At 39.4% G+C, this 8,242-nt stretch overlaps 1 protein-coding gene across 1 annotated transcript in view; it reads right to left on the bottom strand.

Annotated features, from left to right (window-relative positions):
* Nucleotides 1-8,242, bottom strand: part of ANKRD44 (ankyrin repeat domain 44) — a 272,181-nt gene that overhangs the window by 118,476 nt on the left and 145,463 nt on the right. The gene's annotated exons all lie outside the window — the stretch shown is intronic.

Genomic DNA, 8,242 nt, shown 5'->3' with positions numbered 1-8,242 from the left:
ACTCGACGGCACTTTAACAACAACAACAACAACATTTGTGGTATATTCTTGTCAGAGTGGCACTAGGTCACCAGAACACACCTCTTCTTACATACATTTTAAAGCATTCAGGGTTATATTTTTTTTTTCAAATGTCAAACATCATTTATGAAACTTAAGCAGGAAAGTCCCTAATTTTTCTTCATCGCCAACAAATAATAAAAAAGATTTCTGAGCATTTTAGTTACAAATCTTCATGTCAGTAATTAATGTGGCTATTCCAGCATAATAAGGAGCTCTGGTAGCATAGTGGGTAAGGTATTTGGCTGCTAACCAGAAGGTTGGCAGTTCAAACCCACCAGCTGCTATCTACTTCTGTAAAGATTTACAGTTTTAGAAACCCAGTGGGTGTCGCTATGAGTAAGAATCGACTTGATGGCAGTTGATAGTCCAGTGTAATAATCACAAATTTTGAATGTTATTAAATGTTAAAGATTGACCCTGCCCCTTGCCCTCAGTAGTTGCAGTGGAGAAGGGAACAAGGCTGACTTCTCTGTTCTCCAGCTTAGGGCTGTTCCTCCACTTGCTCCTTTCCTGGCTGATTCTGCCCCCTCCAGGACTGTAGGGAGTGGGGAAAAGGAGACACACAAAGGGGGCAAGGACAGCTAACTGACTAGCATCCTCTTGCAGTGGTTTCCTCTGACTGGGTCAAATGTTTAAAACTACCTGTTCCTGGGGTACTTACTTAGGCTTTCCAGTGACTCTCCCCCATCACTGGGGTCTCTCACTTGCAGTTTCCTCTACCTGGTTGAACGCACTTCTCTATGGGTAGTTTACAGTCAGTCCTCCCTCCCTGCTCAGACATCCTTGGTCTCCTCACTCCTCCAGACAGTCCTCTTGAGTAGCATCCAGGAGAAGTGCAGGCTTGCTCTGGCCTTTGGCCAAATGTGGGCATAAGGAAATATGCACATTTGACCCATCGTTGGTGGGGGTAGAGTTATTTCTCAAACACTGCCTTTTTCATTTAGCTGCCTGACAAGCAAGCTCTAGTCAGAGCCATCCAGCATATATATTTTTCACATGCCAGTCCACTGTGTCTCCTAAATTATAAGGGTCACATATAAGATATCCAAGCAATCTCACTGAAATGTCTCTCACCAGGCTTGGGGTGAAAAGAAAGTACCTCTTCTCCCTTGCAATGGAGGGGTAGGACTCATAGCAGAGCTACCTCCAAAGACATCATCTCTCTGATCTTCAGCTTCTCCCCCTCAGTTCAGACTTAAATGGGTAAAGGGGCATGGAATGATAAACTGATGTCTCACTTTGAAATGTGGGGCAAAGGTTCCACTATCCTGGGCCCCAACTGCAGGTAAGACTAAAATTGTTTTATTTTAACATCCTGTTGAATGGTTCTTTCAACATATGCCAAATGCACTTATAATCAATCTATAAAAACTTTTTCTGCCATCTTACAAAGAAAAAAATACAATTGTTTGTCATATAAGATTGTCTCTTTCACTGTTCTGAATATTGACTCACATTCAAATTGTGATTCAAACTTTGTGGACTTACATTTATATTCATTTGTGAATTTAAATGTATTCTGGCAGAGCAGACTGCCAAAGGCTTCACAATATCCATTCCCACCCTTCTGCCCCATCCCTTAATGAGAGGCTCCCATAAGATTTCATGTTCCCGCTCAATACGAATTAAATAGAAGAAAAACAAGACCAGTATTGTTCAGATTTCCAGAGAATGCTGCCCGTTGGAAGACTGCCTACTGAGAGGTCATGTACATCCCCAAGTCCATCTCTTAGCAGCACCTCTGGGGACAGAAAAAGCCATCAGAGACTGGTTTGGACCCGGGGTTCAAATTTTATCTGTTTGTCCTCAAATGATCACTTATGAGCCCTCTAATATTTAACTCCTCTTCTAAAATCCTGCTTTCTTAGTCTTCAGAAGAATAATTAGACATTGCCAATATAACTAAATCTTCTATATATATACACACACATACATATATACATATACACACATATATATATATGTGTACATATATGTATATATATATGTTGTTGTTGTTATGTGCCGTGGAGTCAGACCTGACTCATGGCAACCCCTCCTTGGGTTTCCGAGGCAGTATCACTATGAAAGTAGATGGCCCAACCTTCCTTCTGAGGAGTGGCTGATGGGCTTGAACTGCCAGCCTTCTGGTTAGCAGTCAAGTGCCTTAGGCACTATGGTACCAGAGCTCCTATGTATATCTATGTATATGTATATATATATATGTAAAAACATATGTATATATTATAAAAACACAATATGTATATATATATTATGTACATACACATATATATATTATGTACATATATGTATGTACATAATATATGTATACTGGGCCTCCAACTGCAAGTAAGACTAAAATTGTTTTATTTTAACATCCTGTTGAATGGCTTTTTCAACACATGCCAAATGCACTTATAGTCAATCTATAAAATTGTATATACATACAATCTATATATGTATATACATACACATATATGTATATACATATATACATACACATATATATGATTTACTTATATTGGCAATGAATAAATACACACATATGTATGTATGTGTGTGTGTGTGTGTGTGTGTGTGTATGTATATATATATATATATATATATATTCAAAGCCAGGTAGATGGTAATGGTTTTCTTAAAGTCCTGTGAGAAACACAAGAAACAACCCAAAACAATGCATAGTTTATTCAAAACACTGTAATTTCAGTACTCGGTTGCCTGAGATATAGATGTGTTTTTTCTGTCTTCGAGAACCCTAGGAACTCCTAGAGCAGACATGCAGGAGCACTGTCACCCCCACGTACTGTCACAGCTGAAATCCAAGTTCACTCATAACAGCAAAAAGTGGAAAAAGTTCAGGGGAAGCAGCCAAATTCCAAATGATTTGGCATGGCAAAATCTTGGACTGCATTTAATCAGAGGCCCAGAGTTTTTAAACAATCTCTCTAAATTTCTGTAGGCACTTTATATAATGGTATTGGCACATACATTTTTCCATTTCAATAACAAAGCCACAAAGTCTTCATAATCACAGACAAAACTTTAATATTATTAAAGAAAAACAGTTGCCAATATAAACCTACATATTCCAAATAGGGGGATGATGCCCTGATTTTTCTCTTCAGAGTCACTAAAAACATTTTCCAGATAGGGGAAAAGAGAGGCTTAGAGGTCTCCTTTGCCAACTTCCTTCCTCTACTCAAACATAAGTTTTATTCAGACACAAGAGCTTTATTGGCCAAGCCTTCCCGACTCTGCTTTTATATTTTGAGCCCAACTGTATATGACTGATCACAGCTCTCAGCACATCTTGTGGGGAGATTTTTGCTTGCATATCTTGTACATACATCTTTGATCAAGACCAGGCAAGAATAATAATTTAAGTGGGTAGACTTGGCAAAATCCTAAACCTTACTATCTATAAACACTAAGAGATTCATAGCACTTTCCAGAAGTTCTTTGCTCACAGACCTAACTCAACATCAATTTGTATAAAGGAAGTAGAGTGAAAATAAGTAAAACCACAATTTCTGTTCCTTTTTCATTATAGCAAAATACAATGAATACAAAGTATGATTCATTAATTCCAAGCTTATGATCACAGACATGAGCCACAAACCATGAATGTCAAGTAAGCACAGACCAAGTTAAGTCAGAGTCAAATAAAGTATACATCAAAATTAATGATACATATTTAATGATATGGATATCATAATAATTGCTTAACTAGATGGAAGGAAGGTCCCAGACAAACTTCCCCGACTGCACAGATCAGCTGCCTCTGGTGGTCACCCATCCTCTTTCATCCCATTCTAGTTCCCAAAGGAAAAAATCCTTGGTCTCTTGGAGAAGGCCTGGCAGCCATACTCTTACTCTTTATGTTCCTTCCACAGGCTGAAAGCATAGGTTAGGTGATATGAAGTAAAGAAAGGTCTCCCTTTGCAATTCCTGTTCACAGGCCAGAGAAGCTACCCAGAGCTACCAGAAGCGTATCTTTTCATCAGTGTCCCTCTAGCACCTCGCACAGAGTCATGACCCCTGGGAAGACAGGCGATTGGGTGAGGGAAAAGGTTGGCATGGCAATGGTGAGAGCCTTAGAAATCTACCTCTTAGTGCATATTGAGTAATTGTTGCGTTATCCTAATATCTAGTACCCAAGGAACTGGGGATTTTAAGGAATATGAGGGTTTTGGACCTTTATAGAAAGAGGGAACATAAATTAGAGAAGGTGTCTCCCCCCAAAGAAACACCTCTTCACTTAATACTGATATTAGGCAGGAACTACTCCTGCTCCCTTTCTTCTGGAACTCATTGAACCTGCCTGGTCTCTTTCCAAATCTGCTCATAGTTGAGTAGGCCAGCAGTGAGGATAAAATACTCGCAACAATCTAGCTCTTTGATGCCACTCCTAAAGGAGGATCCAGGATTGAACATTTGTATTTTGTTTTGATCGGGAAGTATCAGGGTATAAGAACGTTTATAGCCTACTTAGGGTTTATGTTTAGTACGGACTACCCCCAAGAGGAATTCTAGGATGCATTCCAATGGGGACACATAGAACTTCTCATCCAACTAAAATAATTATGGAAAATTAGAGGGGAATTCTCACCACATCTGTGTTATAAATGACCCACTGAAATTCTTTCCTAAAAGCAAATGGTGGTGCCACTCCTACTGGTTTATATTGATAATCTGGTCCTTTTCAACTGATACTGCAAATAAAATTCTCACTACCTCTTCTAACTGCTTTTGAATATCTTATAATTGCCATGAATAATCATCTCTTTGTAAATCACACAGCACAGGTGCTGATCCATATAAAGGGGTAATTTCATCATCAGTCAAAATTTATGAAACCTTGTGGAAAGAAAACGTTTTCAGCTGTATAACAGAAATAACGGCCCCAAAATGTCTTTCCTAAAATTAAAGTAATGTGCAATATATTATGTACATAGAAAGAAGGTGTTAGATAATTATTTTCATAGCTATTACACTATGGGCTTAAAGATAACTCATTAAAGTATTTTAAAACAGTACAAGTTATTGAGACTGCAATAACAAATTGGTAATAAAAGTTTATATGTCCATTTATGACATATGGTATTCATAGAGAAACCAATTAAAGGCAGCTGCATTTTAAGTACATATTGAAAGGCAGGCTTCTAATGACTAGTTACCGCAGTAAGCCCTAACTCTCCCACTGATCACTCCCTACACACACTTACACACACACAGACACTTTATCAAAAGCTTGTCTTATATGGGATCTATATTTGCTAATAAGTCTACAAAAACTTCCATAGCAATGCTGGTGTCAAGGGACAGAAGTGACATCGCCTTTTATCTTAACCAATTTCTACCAAGCTTTTGTTCTATGTTTAGAAGCCTAGGGTGATAGTGGAAAGGAGGTAGAGCTTTAACCTGCAATGGAAGTCAGAATCGTGTAGCAGAGTAGACATTTCATTTGAAATCAGGAATTTTGATTTGTGGTCCCATTTCTTGCATTGATTTTGGACAAGTCCACAAATTCCTTGACACTTCTCACCTTTAAAAGGCAGAGCCTACCTTACCTTTCCTTGAATGTAGGTGGCATTTTGTGAATATATGCCTTAATCAGTACATGGAGCAGAAGTGACACTGTGTGACTTCCAAAGCCAGCTCATAAAAAATGATATGGGGTTTCTCTCTCTTTCTCTTCTGGGACAGATGCCTTTGGACCCCTAAGCCACCATGAAAGATATCCAGCTACTCTGGAACCACCATGTTGAAGAAACCACATGAGGAAACCACATAGAGATAGAGCAGCCCACTAAACCTCAGGTGTTTGATCTTCCAGCTCAGGAGACAGACATACATGTAAAAAATGCTTCCAGCTTCAGCCACTAGAAACCCTTACCCAGAACTGCTCTGTTAGTTACTTGTGAATTCCTAATCCACAAAGCAGTGAAAGATAATCAATGATTATGTTGTGTCAAGTCATTAAGTTTTAGGGTGTTTTTTTAAATGCAATCACAGTAACTGGAACAGGAACTATACTGGAATCTGAACTAAAGGAAAAAAAAAAAAGTCACTCACAATGTCAAACAAGGTAATCTGTAGCATTCACCAAATGTGAGCCTGAGACCAGAACAAGACGGTGCCTGGTTACCACCACCATGCACTCTGACTGGAATCACAATAGAAGGTCCTGGACATAGGGGGAGAAAAATAGAGAACGAAATTCAAAATCATAAAAAAGACCAGACTTACTGGTCTGATAGAGATTGGGAGAACCCCACAGACTATGGCTCTTAGACAAGCTTCAAAGCTGGAACTGAATGCACTGAGATCATCTTTCAGCCCCAAAATACACAAGCCTATAAAGCAAACAGTAACACCTGTGAAGAATGTGCTCCTCAGAAAAATCAACCATATGAGACCAAAAGGGTAGCATTTACCCAAACACAAAATTTAGAAGCAGGAAGGGGCAGGAAAGAAGGAAATGGGGAAGCCAGGGAGGAAGTGGGAAGAGTACTGTCACACTGAGGGGACTACAACTAATGTCATGAAACACAATATATAGAAACTGTTAAATGGAAAACTAATTTTCTCTGCATACTTTTACCCAAATCACAATAGAATGTTAAAAAAAGAAAAATAAAAAATCACCAATAAATGTAACACCAGAATAAAATAAACACCAGAATAATCAATTTTTTACTTCTAAACTGGGTGACCTTAGGAGAATTTTCTCACATTCATAGTTAAAAGATATGACCTTAAGTGGAGCCATTTGAAACCAGCAAGAAAGCCAAAGGCAAAGGAAATAGATGGAGGATTATTGAGTCATTTCTATGTAAACAGTGGACCTATTGCTCACTGCCTTTCTGTCTCATAATCGTTCTCAATAGACCATGCAGTCAGTGGAGTTTAAATGTTTCCCCAGATACTTCTCTGATAACTCTGAAAAAGTAGAACTTCTTCTTTTAAAAGGACAAGGAAAAGAGCTGGAGGAGTATAGGCAAGAAAGGTGGCATTTGTTGCTGGGCCAGAAAAGAGTAAATTCCGGATAGCTAGTCTGTCCTTGTGTAGCTGAACCAAAAATGATGCTCAGAAGGATGCTCTGGTGGTGCAGCGCCTATGGCACTGGCTGCTAACCAGAAAGCTAGTGGTCCAAACCCACCAGCCACTCTGTGGAAGGAAGACTGGGCAATCTACTTCCATAGAGATACCACCTTGGAAACCCAAAAGGGGGTCACTATGAATCAGAATCGACTCGATGGTAGTGAGTTGGTGGGTTTTTTTTTTTTTTGGTAATACTATATTCCAAGGTATTCTAAAATCAGTTCCTCTTCAGTTGCCTCAGAAAAGAATGTCTTCCTTGTTTGCAGTAAACCAAAACGAAGAAAACAAACGCACTGCCATCTAGTCGAATCCGACTCATAGTGACCCCTCCTTGGGTTTCCGAGGCTGTATCACTACCAAAGTAGATTGCCCAATCTTCCTTTTGAGGAGTAGCTGGTGGGTTTGAACCCCTAGCCTTCTGGTTAGCAGTCAAGTGCCTTAGGCACTACACCACCAGAGCTCCCTAGTTTGCCTCAGTGGGACATTTATTAAACGACACTTACTATATACCAGGCTAAGTGTTTCACATGTATCCCTCACTTAAACTTTGACATTCTTGATGATTTCCATTTTGCAGAAGGGAATAGGAGCTCTGGTAGCATAGTGCCTAAGGCACTTGACTGCTAACCAGAAGGCTGGCTGTTCAAACCCATTAGCCACTCCTTGGAAGGAAGGTTGGGCAATCCTACTTCTGTAGTGATACTGCCTCGGAAACCCAAGGAGGGGTCATTATGAGTTGTGGCCGGCTTGACGGCACATAACAACAACAACAATAGAATGGTTAAGAAGGTTGGCCAGGATCAGATAACGAGACCAAGCTGGAATTCTAACATAGGGTAGTTCGATTCTGGAACCTATGCCACTACCATAACCTCTACCTTAGAAAAAAAAGTTATGCCCAGTGAAAGATGCCCTGTGTCACAGAAATAAAAAACTAAAGCAATTAGAGGCCCAATGGGGAATGAACAGCAAGCCAATCATTATGAGTGCTCACATGACAAACAGTTAACGTTTCTCATCATATAATACTGTTATTGAATATTGAGATATGAAGTTTGCTTTCTGAAATATATACCAAGCTTATCTGGTACAT

Source organism: Orycteropus afer, unplaced genomic scaffold, assembly GCF_000298275.1.
Source record: "Orycteropus afer afer isolate SDZICR_OR568_19922 unplaced genomic scaffold, OryAfe1.0 scaffold00002, whole genome shotgun sequence".
NCBI lineage: Eukaryota > Metazoa > Chordata > Mammalia > Tubulidentata > Orycteropodidae > Orycteropus > Orycteropus afer.
This window is presented reverse-complemented; position numbering and strand designations above follow the sequence as displayed.